The 18,565-nt window shown below is 41.6% G+C and overlaps 1 protein-coding gene and 1 long non-coding RNA gene across 4 annotated transcripts in view; one reads left to right on the forward strand and one right to left on the reverse strand.

Annotated features, from left to right (window-relative positions):
- LOC149747281 (uncharacterized) overlaps window positions 1–18,565 on the forward strand; it is a 368,282-nt gene that overhangs the window by 74,613 nt on the left and 275,104 nt on the right. The gene's annotated exons all lie outside the window — the stretch shown is intronic.
- The window catches only part of RNLS (renalase, FAD dependent amine oxidase), a 322,501-nt gene continuing 304,255 nt past the window's right edge, over window positions 320–18,565 (reverse strand). Inside the window, exons 12-13 of one of the 3 annotated variants that reach the window (XR_016388107.1) lie at window positions 10,403–18,562; window positions 320–9,077 (exon numbers count right to left, since the gene is read on the reverse strand). The gene's annotated coding sequence lies outside the window, so the exon portion shown is untranslated. Of the gene's footprint in view, window positions 9,078–9,188; window positions 18,563–18,565 lie in introns of those variants that run through there. The other 2 variants (XR_016388109.1, XR_016388108.1) reach the window with 2 other exon arrangements.

The raw sequence follows: 18,565 nt of genomic DNA on the forward strand, positions 1-18,565 counted from the left end.
TCCTCACAGGTACGTAGGTCTGAGCCCACATGTTGGGAGATTGGGGCCAAATCCTCAGGGGGTAATAAGTCTTCCTTTGTCAGCTCTCCTTATCACGCCCTTATTGTTGGTAGCTTTTCAGCAGGAGAGAATTTGAGGTCAAGATCCCATCTGATATTTCTCTGCCTCTCAATAAAATAGTTTAGCAATTTCTTATCATCCTTTGTGATTACGCACACATACACGCACATAATAGCAAAGTCTCAGGTGGAAGGTTTCCATCCATTTGACTGACTTTAGTTGATAAAGATCTAGATAACTTTATTTTCTATTATAGCTTCAAAATTTGGGAAAGTAATTCCATGAATAAAATCAGCCATTTTGTCTCTTTTTAACATATAACCCAAATAAGAGCACAGAATATTTATTGAGCACTCATTTTATGCCAGTAACTAAACTAGTGTGTTACATGCATTCTCTTTAATTCCTAACCACCCTATGAGATTGGATATATTATTATTTCCACCTGTAGACTAAGAAGCCATGCCTTGAAGAGGATACAGAACATCTCCAAAGTTACCTGATGGGTATTTGACTGGAAACTACAGTGACTAAACTGTCACTGGTGTGCTTCATGCTATGGTAGGAAGTGTGTGATGTGTGAGTGGAATCCCATCTGTGAGGACATTTGGGTTTAATTTTCGTGTCTCTCATAGCTGGAAAAATCAATTCTCAGTTTCTCCACCCAACAAATCAGGTATCCTGATACCTGCCTCCTCCTACATCAAAGATGAGGCCTCTCCCTGAGTGTGCACACATGCTCCCCAAAGACAAAAAGTTATCCAGTTTAGTTTTTACAATCCAGATTCTTAGAGATCAGCCAGCAATGTCATACTCTCTGAACTTAGTAGGAAAGAAAATCCAAATTTGTTACTGTCTATGGAGCCAGCAAGTATTAGAAATTAAAGTTTTACGAACATCCTCTATCTTCTTAGTTCTCTACTATTACACTGTAGAATTGTTGTATTGGTCGGCTGGAGCTGCCATAACAAAATATCATAGACTGGGTGGCTTAGACGATAGACATTTATTTCTCACAGTTCTGGAGGTTGCGAAGTTCAAGATCAATGTACTGGCCAATGTGGTTCCTGGTGAGGGCCTTCTTCCTGGTTTGCAGATGGCCACCTTCTTGCTGTATCTTCACATGGCAGAGAGAGGGAAGTCTCTCACTCTTCCTCTTTTTCTACAGCCACTGATCCCATCATGACCTCATTTAACTCTAGTTATCTCCCAAAGACCTCCCAAATAATATCTCTAAATTGAGGGTTAGGGCTTCGACATATGAATTTTGGAGGGCCACAACTCAGAACACAGCAATTGTAGTTTAAAACAACTGGGGACCAACAGAGGGTTAATAACATTATTTTACTGAGTAACTAATTATTTAAAATTAATTAAATTTCAGTATTTAACACAAAAATAGACTAAAGGAAGGTCCTTTAAATGCACTTAGCTATGCAAAATACACTGGTGTCTTATTTTTTTTCATCCCACTATGGACTGACAAAACTTTGTCATAAAGTGAATTTTGTAAACCATTGCTGTTGAAAGGTTTTGTATGACTTTACAGTTGAAGAGACAGAAAATTTGCTTTATTTAAAAAAAGTGTTTTGGAGTTCAACTAATTTGTGCAGAAAGTTTTCCTAATTTTTGAACTGTTGGAATTCTGCTCTGAGGCACTGCTTAGTGGCAAAGAAGTTGGGAACACTCAGTCATTGACAGACATTATAATTTAAGATATGTTTATTCAGCCCAAAGTCAAGGACATCAAAGTGGACAATTTTAGCTCTTTATCTGTGCATGGTTCATATAACCCTTGGTTATCCAGTGTAAAATGTTAATTTTAATCTTCAACAAATAATACTAGATAAATAGAATATCAATCTTTGATAAGTAAAACTAGACTCAGAGGTATTAACCCCTGCAAGTAATGTCTACCCCAACTAACTATATATCTCTGGATACAGTTGGAGAAGAATTTCAGCTATTTAAGATTCATAAGGTCCCAGCTCCAGCTGGGACTTCAAATCATGTTTCCAGAACACAAGAACACTTGATAAAGTTGGAGAGAAAAATTTTTTGAAAATATGTCACCAGGCAGCTTGGGAGTGATTTAACAGAACCATCCTACAGGGTATGAATTTAACCTTTGATCTCTGAAATGGAGGTCAGCAAATTTGTTTTTACTCTGCATCTCTTATAATCGACTCAGTGTCTGGGTAAATCAGTTTCTAAAGAGGAGGCTGTGTTTGCAGATAAGTGATACTTTCACCCTCCAATTTTTAACCACTTAACCCTCTCTTCCCTGAATTAAATTCTACTGCTATTCTCAACTTTTTGTGGGAAGGGAATCTAAAAACTTAAGATGCCATATATTAGAAAGAGGAAAATGCCATACTGCTGCCTGCAAAAGAAATAAAATGTCCGACAGAATGTTTTAGGGAATTTTTTTTCCTTCTAGGAGATGAACACATGAAAAGATACTGGTTTTTACCTATCAGTTCACCTGAAGTCTTCTTGCTAATAATCTAGGACTGGCAAAGTATAGCCCATGGGTTAAATCCAACCCATTGCCTGTTTTTGTAAATAAAGTTTTATTGGAACACAAACACACTCATTCACTTAGGTATTACCTCTGGCTGCTTTTGTGTTACAATGACAGACTTGAGTTGTTGCAGCAGAGATCATATGTCTCACAAAGTCTAAAATATTTGCTCTCGGGGCCTTAACACAAAATGTTTGCCAACCACTGCTTCAAATCAAAGAAAGAGGCTTGGAGTGGTGACATTATGAAAATACATCCTTAGCCCAGATACGCCAATGGCTTGGGGGTAAATGAAGATGGACATCGGTGTTCATCCAAATATTCACTTTGCAGAAACAGTCTGAGAATGACATTAAGGTGATGAAAAGAACAATAGTTGGGGGTGCATCCTAATGAGGTATAGACATAGTGACTAAAATTATTCCTCTGATTCTCCAGCAGTCTATCTAATAAAAATATGCTACGGTGGAGATGAACCCAGAATCTTCAGCTAATGTCAGCCATTTGGGAATAAGAGTTCCTTCTCTGCAGCAGATGTGTGGCTCAAAGTTCACCACGAGTGCACTCACAGAGAGAGCACAGCATGTGCTGTTCAGCGAGGGACCAGCACTGGCCTGTCAATGGAATAACTAATTTCGTTAAAGGACTTGGGGAAACAGTGGGGGTTGGGAGCTAGGCTAGAACTGGGAAAAAACAATTTTAACCCTTTCTGGGAATGACTGTTTTACTTCTTAAATAGTGATGATTCTGTCCAAGAAATGCCTATTGAATTTAAACCAGAAGAATGCCATGCGCTCTGTAGCCGTCCTTGCCAGTCATCCTACATGGCTAGCTGCCAGGAGGTTGACACACAAAGGCGATTGTTGCATGCATGGTTATTTCAGTCATAGACACTCGTCATTCCTTGAAATTGCTCCACTCTGAGGATTCTAAACTCCAACCTCCTCTTGCCCATCTTAGAAGTCAAGTGCATGGGCTGACGTGAGTGGACTCCCTCGATTTCCTCCTCCAGCCCAAACTGCCAGGTATTCATCCTGGGTCTGGATTTTCACTTCTCTCTTGGAAGAAGAAGGGCAGAGACCCACCTCTGGGCTTGAGCATTGCCATGTTCTCTGCCCTCTTTGAGACGTTGCTTTGTCATCTGCAGGTGCTTCCTTTCTAATGACTCTTTCTGTTTCCCTAACTAATATGCTTGGGTCTCACTTGCCCTAAAAATAAGAAAAACCAAAACCAAAACCATCCTTTCTTGAACTTAATGATTTTCTTTTGCCATTTTCCTGGCTTTCTTCCTTTTCACTATCCGTAGCAAGGATAGGACTAGGTCATGCTGTAATAACACACAGCCCCTACATCTCAGCGGCTTTCCACAACCACCCAACTTCTGTAAGGATGTACCTACACTGCTGCCACCTACTTCCTCTGTCCACTCACTGTCGTCCCCACCCACATCTTCTAAAACCTGGCTTTTGTCGCCATCACTCCACTAAAACTACATTTTGTTGTTGTTTTTAAATTTTTTTTTTCTTAAAATGGTCTCTTTGTTATCTCGCTAACCATATTTTCCCTGCTATTTCCTCCTTGGTTTCTTTGTAGAATTTGACCCAGACTTTAATCCCCTTCTTCCTGAAGCCTGTTCTTAGCTTGCATGATAGTGTTTGCAGGATTTTCCAACTTTCCCATGTCCTTTCTATACACTTTTTCTCTGTCTCCTTCACTCATTTCTCCTGCTCAGTGGAGGTTGTCCAGGCAGCTCAGACTCTTCTCTGCACTCTTTCTGTGCTCTCCCTGGGGCTTTATTTAGCCTTTAGCTTGGAGCATGGAACTCCTAGCTAATCCATCCATTCATCCCTCCCTCCATCCATCCATCCATCCCTTTTTCCAGATCTTGAACTACATTTGAAACTTTCGCTTGGATTACACTTGCAAATTAATGTAAATTCACAGCCTCTCTGTTAAACCAGCCCTTCTCCTTCCTGTTCATGGAACTGTATCAGTTAAAATGCTGTGGCTACAAGTGATGGAATATCCCAACTCAACTAGTCTAAAATATAAGAAAATTTATTATCTTAAGTAATGGGAAGTCTAGGGGCTTCTTTTGGCACTGACCTGCTCTGTGGCTCCTTTCCTGGTAGGGAGACTATTATAACATCCCTAATGATCATATTCACATACATTGGCCTCCAGAAAGAGAAGCCAAGTTTACTTTGTGTGTGTGTGTGTGTGTGTGTGTGTGTGTGTGTGTGTGTTTTAGAGCAATGAAATCTGTTCCAGAAGTCTCCCTAGCAGTCTTCCTTTTTGGTTGTTTAAAAAAATTAATAACAGCTTTATTGAGATATCCTTTGCATAGCATATAATTCGTACAATTCAGTGTTTTTTAGTACATCCACAGAACTGTGCAGCCATCACCACAATCAATTTTAGAACACTTTCATTGCCTCCAAAGAAAGCCTGTATCCATTAACAATCACTTTCTGTCCGCCTCTCCCCAAAGCCCCTGACAGGCACTAACCTACTTTCTGCCTTTACGATTTGCTGATTCTAAACATTTTGCTCAAATGGAATCACACAATATGTGGCTTTTTGCATCTGGCTCCTTTCACTTATCATAATGTTTTGAGGCCCATCCATGTTGGGCCTCCATGAATCAGTATCTCATTCTTTTTTATTGCGGAATAATAGTATTCCACTGTATGGACATACCACGTTTGTTTATTCGTTCCCTAATTGATGAACATTTGGGCTGTTTCCACTCCTTTGTTTCTATTTGCCAAGAATTTCGCCATATGCTCATGCCTAATCCAATCACTGGGAAGAAAATGGAGCCACGTGGATGTCTTGGACAAATCAATACCCACCCCCTGGGGCTGAGGATAAGTGCATCTTCTCTTAAGCAGTGGCCACTTAGAGAAGGGTGAATATTGGAACAAAATTGGAGGAGGGGAAGAGAGATGGGGAATGTGGGATAGACAAAAAACAGGGTCTGCTAAAGGCAACAATCAATACATTTTTAGTCCGAAAACTGGCTCGCTCTTCTTCCTGACCAGTGATCGCCAGTTGGTAGCCAAGCTTGTATGTTTGATCTCTGCAGTTCCCTCTCTCTCCCCCCTCTCCCCGTCCCCTCCTTTGCTGGGTGTCCCCTCCCCTGCCCCTTCATTCTCCTATTCTCATCTGTCTTTTTCTAACAACCCCCTGCTTACACCAGTCCTTCTCTTGTACCCTTTTTCCCCTCCAGTCCATCTTACACATCTTGGTGAGAGTACTCTTTTCTCACCAGCATTCATCTACTAGGAATAATGTCTCAGCCCCTGCTCAAAAGTCTTCTGCAGCTCCCTTGCCTATAAAACCAAGTCCAAATTTATCACTCTCACAGTTAAGGTCAGCCTCATAATAACTTTATTTATCTTCTAAGTTACAAATCCCTTTTTCTATTTATGAAAGTCCTACCCACTCTTTAAGACATCTCAAATAATAAGAGCTAACATTTGTTAAACTGTGGTTATGGTTACGTCTCAGCACTGTTCTAATAGTTATGGAGATAATTCCATTGATTGCTCCTAAGAGGTCTATGAGATCCCTCTCTCCCTGCCTCGCCTTCTCACTCTCTCCCCCTCTCTTTTTCTCCCTCTCCCTCCCTCTTCTCCTTCTTCCTCTCGCTCTCTTATTCCCACTTCTTCACCTAGACTTCCTGACCCCCAATACATTTTTGTGGTGACCTAATTCATATCCGTTTGGTGATGTGATCATTGGCTTCAGAGGGGTTCAGTCTACCAGACTGAATGGGGCAGGGTGCTGAAGGAGAGTGATGGCGTCATCCTTCAAATGAGTTATCCTTTCCAGGTGTACAGGGCTTAACGGCCTTCTAGAATCTGCATTCCCAGACTTCCAAGTCCCAGGCTTGAGTAGACTCAATTCTAGGTGTCACCTGTCATGTGTGACATGCCAAAGAGATACAATAATAACAACAGTTAATATTAAAGGAGCATCTACTATGTGTCAGGCACGATGACGAGCACTGTACATGCTCCAGTCTCATGTCACCCTCACGTCAACACTGTGAGTTCCTTCATTTTACAGATGTGGAGACTGGGGCCCAGAGAGGTTAAGCAATTTGCCCCGATGTGTCCCAGGCAGGGCGTGGCAGAGCCAGAATTCCAAACCAAGTCCACTTGACTCCAAACTCTTTCCTCTTTACCTCTCAGCCCCTCCACACTGCCTCCACAGTTGGCAAGCCTGATTGGATCGCAGTCTGCAAGCAATTAGCGAAAGCAGCTCTCCGGCAAATCTAAGAAACAAGCCAATCTGTAAAAGGGGAGGGGAAAGCCATCTTAGAAGAGAGAGCTTTTTTCCTCCCCAGCTGGTTGAGGGGGAGCAGTTTGCCACAGGCTGCTGAGGGCAAGGAAGGGGCGGAATGTTCACTGAATGTTCATTTTCCCAATTGTTTTTCTATGACATTGAGCTCACACTCCAGGGAAAATGCAGGGCCTGAACTGAAATGTCGTCCAAAGCCATTCAGCCAGGGCTTTAAAAGAATCTTTTGTTGGTGAAAATCCCTTTACTGTCCTGACTCTCCCTGGGCTTAAGGTTGCTTGATAAAGTACAGGATAATCAGTTCAATTTGAATTTCAGATAAACAACAAATATTGTTTTATTATAAGTATGTCCCATGCAATATTTGGGACATACTTATACTAAAACATTGTTCATTGTTTATCTGAAATTCTAACTGACCCAGGTGTCCTGTATTTATCTTGGTAAATCTGCCAACCCTGCCTGAACTTCAGGGAGAAGCCTGTTCCCTTCTGCCCTGATGGCTGACCAGAATCCGACAGGTTATGTCAGAATCTAAGGACGCATTCTGGAAGCTGCATGCTTATGCTTATTCTATGTTGTCCCTTTAAGGAAACTTAAAAAAAAATGATGTAGGCTTTGTATATAATAATGACAATCAATAAGACTAATAATCCTTTCAGGATCTGGGAAATGCCTGGAGGGTTTGGGGAAATCAACTTTCCACTCAAGTTTTTGGAAGCTTCTCAGTGTAATTTGTATTTAATAAAGAGCAGCAGCATCGCTGCCACAGCATCTTGGGAGAGCATCCCACAGAGGAAGTGGGAGAAGGCCCTCACTTCACTGGAGCGGAGGCCTCTTCCTCGGTATTAGGGCTGAATTCCAAGCTCAGCAAGACCAAGCGACAATGGAGGACCGGGTACAGGAGAGGGAAACGGGAGGATGGAGAAGGAAAAGGGGGCGGGAGAGGGAAGAGGCTTCGGTGCAAATTCAACATCGGTTTCTCTCTTGCGATGCTCCCCGCTTCCCTCTTAGTGATAAATCTGAGAGCACATTCTTGGCATTGAGACTCTCCTACTTGGACCCTTCTCTTTTCTTGGTTCCTGGCACAGTGAACTTGGCCATTTGCTGCAGTGATGGACCATTCCAGGGAGTGCCCCTTCTAACCAGCAGCAGCCCAGCTGTCAGAGCAGCCTCTTCAAAAGGGAAGACACCCTGGGAGGGAGAGTGTTTGCCAAGCAACTAAGTGGCCATGTTTCCAGGTGTTTAGTGTATGTATGTGGGTGTGCGCAGCAGCGAATACAAGAAGCCATTGTGTTCTGCACGCTGAAGCTGGCCAAGAGCCTGGTAGCCAGGGTGGGTCACGATTCACTGCAGCTCAACACATTTTTATTGAGCTTCTAAGTCCAATGCCCTGTGCTCAGCCTGTAGAAAATGTAAAGATAAGACTGATCCCTGCTTTCAAGGGACTCAAAATCTAATTGGGGATCAGGCAAAGAGACAGTAACATGACATGCAGAGCAGGGAAAGTATCCTCACAGGGGTAAAAGCCAAAGTTTTTAAGATGTTCGAGAGAGTGAAAACATTTGCATGGAAGAGAGATCAGGAAAGATGCAATGGAGGAGGTGGCATTCAAAACGAGCCTTGCTGGATGGGTGAGATTTCATTAAGTCGGGCATGGAGAAGATATATTTGAAAACTGGTGTTTTATTGTATTTCATATGGAAATAAATTCATTCTTAACAGATCTAAAATGAATTCCACTAACAGTAAGCACGGTCATACCAGGGGTAGTATTCAAAGCAGACTGGCTTGACCAATTTTATTATAATGTTTTCTCCTCTTGGAGTAGCCTTGGTGGTATCAATAACTGACATGGTTGGCTAGAACAAAACACCAAGCCCACGTGCCAGACGCGGTGCTGTGTGGTTTGTATACCGTATCTCAATACGACGAATGAATGGCAGCCTCCTGAATAATATTATCATCTCAATTGCAAGATTAAGAATATGGTCAAGGGCTTCCCTGGTGGCGCAGTGGTTGAGAGCCCGCCTGCCGATGCAGGGGACACGGGTTCGTGCCCCAGTCCGGGGAGGATCCCACATGCCGCGGAGCGGCTAGGCCCGTGAGCCATGGCCGCTGAGCCTGCGCGTCCGGAGCCTGTGCTTCGCAACGGGAGAGGCCACAACAGTGAGAGGCCTGTCTACTGCAAACAAAAAACCAAAAAGAATATGGTCAAGATGGACCTAAAGATGATCATACTAAGTGAAGTAAGTCAGAAAGAGAAAGACAAATATCATATGATATCAGTTATATGTGGAACCTAAAATATGATACAAATGAACTTATTTACAAAGCAGAAACTGACTCACAGACATAGAAAACAAACTTATGGTTATGAAAGGGGAAAAGGAGGAAAAGGGAGTGGGGGAGGGATAAATTAGGACTTTGGGAGTAGCAGATACACACTACTATATACAAAATAGATAAACAAGCTCTTACTGTATAGCACAGGGAGCTATATTCAATATCCTGTAATAAACCATAATGAAAAAGAGTATATATATATATATATCTGAATCACTTTGCTGTACACCAGAAACTAAGATAACATTATAAATCAACTATACTTCAATTTTAAAAAAAAGAATATGATCAAGTCAATTTATACAAATCCATCCCATCCACCCATCCACTCAGATTCAGGTATTCTTCCATTGACATTAAAAAGCAATTTCTCTATTATTTTTCTTCCTTCAAGTTTTTTTCATTGAGATACAATTTTTGGCAATGTGTAGATTCAGTAAAAATGACCAATATGGGTTAATAGATAGCTAATTTTCTCTATTTTTAAATTTATATTGTAAAAGTATTGCACAGGTGGAATCCTATTTGTAATGCATTTCAGTAAAACACAGGTTTTGGTTTTGGGAGTTATGTGCCCTTTTGAGCTCTTGTTATCACTGTGGGCTGCTGTATGTATAAATATAGCACATTTATATTAATTAAGAAATCAGGTATAGTAAGTTTTTGGTAGTTCCTGATCAATATTTGTCCACCTCTTTAGAAATTTTTGAACTTTCAGTAGAGTAGGTGATGATTGCTACTGAACACATATATTATACTTTAATACCTTAATAAGATATAGGAAGGTTTCTAATATATTTTAAGGAAACTGTGGTATAACATTGTTTGAACGTGGCTGGGTTTTGCTTAATTGTGGCATAAAGTTCTAGAAAAGAAAGGCCCTGGCTCCTTTAAGAAAGAGGTGGAGAGTTTTGGCAGCCTGTAAAAACTGTTGGCACACTCCTTGGAGCAGAAGCCACTTTCCAAGTCAATGAAGTCTTGATAAAGGAAGGAGAAGTAGAGCTCTGAGCTGGCTTTATGGGGGCCTAAGTAACCATTTCCCGATTTAGAAAAAAAAAATTTCACAGGGAAACAATATCATATAGGCCTTGATCGTTTAGCTTTCTTTATAGCTAATCATCTTCAAGGGATCAAAAGAGTTTTTCATTTTTTCTTTTAACTTACCAGCAAAAGGAAAGGATACCCTTGAAAGTAGCCCTCCAGATATATTGATGAGGGTGGGTACCAAGGTAGATGGTTGCCTTCTCGCAGGAGGGCTCAGCACAGAGGCTAGTCAGAGAGACAGTGGTACAAATCAGGCTCTGCGAAGATCTCAGGCAAGTGACTTGTTCCCTTCACATTTGAATTTCCCCATCCAGTAAACTGGCCTCCTGCTGCTACTTCATAGGGCTGATAGGAGAATGTATTTTCTTGACAGATAGGTATTGGGCACCTCTCGTGTATCAGCCCTCCTCAAATAAAAGAGACAGCTCCTGCCTCCATGGAGTGATTAAATGAGACGATGCCTTCAGAGTCCACCGAAAGGAGCCAGTACCTGCTGTGGGGAGGCTATTTTCCCAATGATAAGACGTGCAAGTGAATGTAAAGACCCATTTCCCAGACTTCTATTGGAAGAATATCCCGATCTGAAGCACTGATAAGAAGAGTGATACTTAGAAGTTCTAGAGTTTAGGTAGACTCCCAGAATGAGCTTTCCTTAGGCCTGGAAGTACAATGGCATTGGGCAAAGTGGGGGAAAGATCCCCAAATTATATTTCTAGGGTTGGAATTTATTTTTCCTTTCAACTTTCTTATAATGACGTACTTGTTATGTGTACGAGTCATTAGCTAATAAGTGGTTAAATCACGTATGTGGATATTTTAACAGAGTTTCTTCCTTCCTTCCTTCCTTTTTCCTCACTTGCTCTCTCTCTCTTTCCCTTCCCCCTCCCTTCCTTTCTTTCTTAATACAAAAAGCATCAAGACTAGATCTTGTACTCTAAAAAAACCTGATTAGCTCATCTACCGAGCATCTCTCATAACTAAGGATCCTCAGAAATGGCTGTCATGGGCCTACTAGAAATTAATCAACATCTCTGTCAACAGAAAACGTCACTGCAGTGTTGCAATATTTGTATAGTTGCTGTCTTATTTTACTGCATAAAACACATTATTCCCTCTTAAATACTGGTGTCTAAACCTAACTTGAGACCACAGAAAAGGTCTTCTGAAAAATATTTCTTCTAAGTACGGTCTATAAAAAAGTAGCAGAGAATGACGCTTTTTGTGTACTGCAACTTCAGCTGTCATATGGTACAGACCAGACTGTATTTTTAATATCTATTAATGAACAAATTGATCTGTCAACAAACAGTTGTTGAGTATGTACTTTGTGCAGAAACTCATGTTGGATCCTGAGGGGGTTACCTCCAAAATTTACGTAAACGAGAAATAAGACAGAATTTTCCCTTTGGGGACCATGAAGTTGGGAAGATCACAAAAAGTTAATTAACAACTCAAAGCCAAGTGATAGTTGTCCCCTCCAAAAATGACAAAGCAGAGAGCATTGAGAAGGCTTTGTCAGGGAAGTTGTTCTTCAAACACAGGTAGGGTTTAGGCAATTCATTTTCTAAAGCTTGTATAATGACAAACCAGGGACAAATGTCTTCCTAGCAACCTCAGCTGCCATGTGCTACAAAACAGACTGTATTTCTCATATTTATCAGCTAACAAATTCCTCAGTCAACAAGCATTCCTTGAGTATCTGCTTTGTACAAGAACCAATGCTGGATCTTTTAAACTTGTTTTTTAATTTTGGAACTTAATGAATTTCAGAACATATGTGTTGAATATTTGGAGGACAGATTTTTTCAACCTCTGTAATGTTCTGGGAGAAGTTGAGTTCAGCTTCCAAGAGCCAGCCTCCTCCCCCACTTCCCAGAGCCTCTGAGGCGATGCATTCAGCATCCCCCAGAGCACAGATCACTTGAAAGCCCAAAGTGTAAGAATGATGACATGCTGCTGAGCCCTTCTCCACTCACAAGCACTTTGCGTCTGAGTGAAAGGGAAGTTGAGGCTAGGAGACGGATGAATCTTGAGGGGCTACTTCCTTAAACTTCAAAGCAAGCAAAGTTCCAGGCATCAGACAATGGAATTACTTTAGTTTAGAAGGAACTCGATGCGCAATAACCTGGTAACTCCCGAAGTGAAAATACGGACTTGCTCCTTGTTCATTCCCAGGTCCACGGATCCAAGCCATGAATGAAGAGTGCTTGGCTCATTAAGAAGGACAGATCTGGGGGTGTGCTGTGGAGCCACCCAGTTTTCTGAGGCTGGGAGTGGGTTACACAAAGGGCCACAGAGTGAGAAAGGACGATGTTTGGAAATAGTTTTCTGCTTCCAGTGCTAAGATTGCAAGCGTTTTCTTAGCCCTGTGGAATTCCTCTAACAGCCTGGGGATTTCTAGGCTTCTGAGAAGCTTGAGGTGGTTGTTAACCTAATACACAGTCGAAGGGAGCCAAGACAGCCTCCCTATGCCAGCCGTGTGGTCGGATGTCTTCGTAAAAGGCTCTTTAAAATCCGGGGTGTAAGGGAATCCTTCTCTCCTGAACTAGGGCCTCTGAAACTGGCTCAGTGGTTCTTATCCTCATCTTCCTGCTTGCTTTGCTGAAGCACAGTGTAAGCAAATAAATAACAACCAATTGCTTAATGATTTTCATAAGGGTCCGTGTTTTCAAGGCAAGGGGCTCTCCTGAAATGTTTGATCTACTCCATATGACTCTGTTTTCCAAATGGCCGGCACATGTCGAGGCCTGCTGTCCTCTGGGTTACAGGAAGACGCCTTTGATGGGTTAACCACAGAGTAACTGAACTCTTTTTCAAGTCCCTTTCAAAAGTTCCTTTGTCCTGCTGTGGATCCTGCCCCTTGGATGGTTTCAGCAGGAGATTGCTCCTGGCAAAGGGTTCTAGTACCTTCTCCCTCTGATCTGGGTTTGGTCCTTAGGTAATACAGTCTGTAATCTGGTGTCCCAAATGTTTAAGCACCAGGCAGTTATGAAATAATTACCAAACTCTAGATGTTGGGTCACTCATACTTTTCTGGCACTTTCCACCCAACTCCACACCTGAATGAATTTCCTTAAAGCCCAATGAAGTCATTGTCATTCTCGTAGGGAAGCCCTGATCTCACTCTTAACAAAACTTGTTGGCAGCTGCCTGATGCTGCCTTCTGTAGGTTGTGACTGCTTTCAAGGTGGCCCTCCGTGCTCTATAGTCTTGTCCACTGGGTCCACTGCATCCAGCCTGGGAAAAGAATGAACAGTGGGATGTTTAACCAATGATTTCCTCACACTTTGCATATACATAGGAAAGTGGTGATCTAGTTTGGTTTATTTCTATAGATTTTGATATGATTCAGATCACAGCATACTGAGTGGGACATACATAGATATTAACAAGTTGGGAGGGAAAATTGAAGAAATGAAGAGGGAAGAAAAAGGCAATTCTTGTAGCTGCCAGCATGTGGACACAGTGCTTCGGGCACATGGGAATCCTTGAGGACCAAAGTATTACATTCTGTGATTTTCTATACAAATTAAATCTGTTGTGAACAAAGCTTAACTTTTAATTCAAAAATGTAATAATTGTTTATAAAAACATAACGGAATATATGATAGAGCAGGATTTAAGAAAAATGAAAATATCTTTCCCTCTTTGCTCTGTTTTCAATGTTAAAAATATTTGTATCGCTAATATTACCATTATTAGGTACTTCTTAACCCTAGATTAACTATGTACTTCCAAGGTAGGCTTTATTTTTTCTTGCCTGCTGTGCTGCTGGGTACCCCACAGCCTCAGCTTCTTACTCATTCATACAGTCTGTAAACTGCTGGTAGCTTTGGCCTGATTCAGTAGGTGTTTATCAAGTGGCGACTTTGCCAGGCCCAGCTCCAACGTGGGCTTCAAAAGCAGGTAGTGCTTTTCTCTCTCTCTCTGTCCTGCTATTAATTGAAATCCAGTGATGGCAAAAGCTCTTTTTCAGGCTGCTGAGTAGCTCTCTTAGTTATTTTACCCTCATGCAAGAGGACTTGCTAATTTCAGACAAATCTTCAAACTGCATTTTCAGTTTTGAGTAATTGAATTACCATCCACACAGCCACCTAGTGCAGAAAGCCAGGAGTCATAATGAACTCCTGTCTCCTCATTACGACCCTCCTCCCACGCCCAGTCAGTCAGCAGCTTCTATCGGTCTTCCTCCTAACTATGGCTGAAATCTGCTCTCCCCTCTGCCTCTACCATCAGGACTTTCCTCCAGCCTCTGAAGGCTGTGTCTCATACCTGGATTTGTCATGATGACCTCATAATTGTTCTCTTTGCCTCCATTCTCTTTCCTCTTCTCATCCACTCATTTCCTTTTTTGTACAAAGCTTAGATTGTCTTTACCTGAATTAAAATTTATTAATGAATAAGTCATGGAGCTATGATTCATACCAGTTGGCAAAGATTTTTTTAAAAATTATGAACAGGTGTCGAATTTCCCTGAATGTTTCCCATTATGAATTGTAATATGTCAATGTGATAAATTATATGATTGATTTTCTAATGTTAAACAATTCTTGCATGCCATGTAAAATATACTTTATATGACATTTATATATACACACTCATTTCGGATTTCTTGCTTACATTTATTCAGTATTTCTGCTTCTTTGTCCATATGTGAGATTGATTCTTATTTTGTCCTTCTCTGGCTTTGACATCAGGATTATAATGACTTTATAAAACACGTTGGCAAGTTTTCTCTCATTTTCTATTCCCTAGAATGGTTATTTGTGAGGGGTTATTATTTCTTCCTTGAAGTTTTGGGAAAAAATTGTCCACGTACTCCTCTGGAGCTAGTAGTCTTTGTGGTGTACTTTTGACTGTGGAGTTAATTTTTTCCCCTTACTGGTTATGGGTTTATTCAGTGTCAATTTCTTCTCAAGTTTATTTCCATAATTTATGCTGTCTAAAAATTGTATGGTGTATCTAAGGTTTCAAATATATTGCTCTGAAGTTGTTCACGTGATTCCCTTATGATTTTTAAATATTTACTTTTTTCTGCTTCAATGTCCCTGTTCATATCTAGTACTGTTTAGTTCTGCCTCTTAAAAAAAAACCAATCATGCAGGAGTTTGTCTATTTAATTACTTTTTTGAAACAACTGGCTTTTCATTTTGTTGATCAGATGACCAACCATTCATTCTTGACAGCACCGCAAGAGTAATTTTTTGGAAACTCAAATCCACTTTTGAAAACCCATCAGTGGCTCACCACACCACATTCTAGACCCAGCCTCCTAACTACTTCGCCAGTTCATCTCTCCACACTTAGCCTGTCTGCTCTCTCCTCCAGCAATATCAGATTCCTTCTGGGCCCCAAAATGTCAGCTCATTTCATGCTCTGTGCCTTTGTACAGAGTTTTCTTTTTTCCTCCATTATGCACTTAGTCAAAGTCTTTAAATTCCAGCTCAAGTTTTCCTCCTTTGTGAAGCTTTTCCTCACCTTTTCCTTCTCTCTCTAGGTAATTACGTCCCCTCTACCCTATTTCTGTGCCTTGTACCTGTTCCTATTTTTCATCTCTCATACTGTTTCGTTAATGTGTCTGCTTCCACTTCTGGACCGTGAGATCCCTGAGGGCAGGTGCAATCCATTTTTCATCTTTATTATTACTAGCACTTTTTTTTTTGGAATATTTGAATTCTATTTTTTTTATTTTTTTATACAGCGGGTTCTAATTAGTTACCTATTTTATACATATTAGTGTATATATGTCAATCCCAATCTCCCAATTCATCACACCCCTCCTCCCCCCCTTGGTGTCCATACATTTGTTCTCTACATCTGTGTATTACTAGCACTTTTAACTTGTTTTTCCTATCCCCATATCTTTCCTGTTTTCAAAAAGAAAGAGAAAAATGTAGAGAAAAGATGATATTATGTCTTTTTCCTCTACTTTAAGAGAGGTTGGCATCCACATCCTCCAACTTATTTGCTAACTAAATTAATTTCCCTCTTCCTGCTTTGTCGATGTGCACTTAGCACCGAGTCACCTGTGTACTAACATCTTTAACCTTCTAACTTTTCAAACCAATATTTTCCTCTTATAAGACCCAAACTATTTTATGTCTGGACATCTCAATGCATTTGAAATATCGGGGTATATATTGTCTTCCTCACAGAGAGTTTATTTACGAATATATGCACTATTTAATTAAAAGCGATGGATGCTAGTGTTTCACGACCAACCCCACTACCTTCATATTTAGGCAAAATATGGCAAGTAGGTAATTCAAAGAAAGCTCTGCTTCAGCTCATAGTTTTTCTTATCTAGGAACTTACACTTTACAGTAGTCGACCCAGATATGAATACACAAAATAAGATGCTATTTTAAAAAGGCAGTTAAGTGGTTCTGAAACATGGGAGTTAGAAACCTAGACTTGAATCCCAGTTCTACCACTTACACATCAAGCAAAGAACTATAATCAGTTCTAGCACCATCATACCCCCCAGGTACTTGTGAGGGTTAAATCATATAATGTGGGGGAAATGCCTTGCCCAGTGCCAGGAACCCAGCACAGTGATACTCGCTACCTTTTAACTGGCATGATAAAAAATCACCAATACACCTACCGTGCAAATGACAATTTCACATTTACAGCATTATTACGGAGGCATTCAGCATCAGCCTAATGAAAGAAAATCCTACTTTCCTGGAGGCTGTGCTTGCTTTCTGAACTTTTGGGCCTGGAGCAATACCTTTTGCTAACCCATTTTAGTTTCATTGTTTTAGTCAAAGGACAATTAATCAGACACTGGGATTTGGGAGTCTGGAGTCCCATTTTGAGCACGCACAGTCTGGTGACCTTGAACAATGAGTGGAATGATGCTGTTTTGGGAACATTTTTTTGCATTGCGCGGAAGGCAAAGCATTCGTCCTCTCCCTCCTTTCTTGCCTGCTCAGCACTAACTTGTCAGGACATCGATGTTTTAATTCACAAGAAAAATCCAATTCATGTAATATCTTTATCCCTCTATGAACTGTGGGGGAAAGGCAAGTAACCAAGCCTAAATGTTCAGCCAAAAGCATTTGCCAATATCCCTTTAAAGTAATAACCTCTCCGCAAGGCCAGCAGCCCTTTAACTGACACCTCATTTTGCGGCTGGAAAGAAAACCTTTTCTGCACTCTCTGCTCCACCTAAACTGCTCGGGAGCTGCAAGTCACTTTGTTTCTCCAGTCACCCTCGGCAGCTACATGCACCTTACCCGTCCCTTCACTGTCTAAGTCACGGGCTGAGGAAAAGTCCCCGTGGGAAGCGTGGATAGCCAGCAGCTGCGTTGGCCTGGCCAACTGAACTTCAGCTTGCTCGTTGGCTCAGCCCCAGGACTGATAAAGCCTTTGCTAAGCTTTAGATTTCCCAGGCTTTTGTGAGCAAAACGAAAGACTGCTTTCGTCTGTCCCGATGGCCCCTCCGTGTTCTTTGGGCCTGTTAACTCTTGTCTTGGGTAGCAAGAGAGTGAGGGGGACTGGGCCCGCTGTAGGGTCCACAGGCTTCCAGCCTTCTTCAAGTTGTCATTCCAGTGACACACACCAGATCTGAGTAGGACAGAGCTGCCCAGGGGGCCGCCCACCCCTCCTCCCCCTCCTTCCTCAGCCAAGAGGGCAGCCAGATCTCTTGTCAGCCCGATGGCATGACAGGGCTCGGGGGTGGGGGGGGATGAAGGGGGGCTATTAGGAGACGAGACCCATGCAGCATGAGCCTCGGGTCCAGCCCACACTCCTCCAGGGAGCGTAGCAATAAGCAGAAGGGTGCAGACAAGCCCATCTCTTGGGTTTGTTCAAAATGATTTCCTTCCAGCCATTGTTTTTGGAATGCTTTGCTGCGTTTCTTTAGAGTGGGCAGATGGCAGGATCCTGGAGGTGTAAAACAGCTACAAAAAACAAGATGATTCAAACAGAAGGAATATGTATAAACCCTGCTGGATCATCCTGATATTAATCAGGAGAATTGGCGCTTTTTTTTTTTTTTGGTTTCTTTTCCAGGATGTTTAAAGTTTTCACCGCCCCCTGCCCTTTTGAAAAAGAAGAACACAATGTATAAATAGGCCACTTTTAGGGCTTTGGCTGGGAAAACTGGTGTCGTTTTTTGTACTCAGCTTATTTTGAGGATGAGCCCAGTTGAAAGACTTTAGAATAAGACCACTTGCTTTGAGTCGATGGAGGAAAGCGAAAATGGAACCCCCATAGAGGCAAGCTGAAGCTGGGCAGCCAGGGCTGGTGCCATCCAAAATACAGGAACCGTGCCTG

Source organism: Delphinapterus leucas, chromosome 16 (assembly GCF_059928025.1).
Source record: "Delphinapterus leucas isolate spDelLeu-1000000601 "Yukka" chromosome 16, BTC_Dleu_Yukka2, whole genome shotgun sequence".
In the NCBI taxonomy this organism is placed as follows: Eukaryota; Metazoa; Chordata; class Mammalia; order Artiodactyla; family Monodontidae; genus Delphinapterus; species Delphinapterus leucas.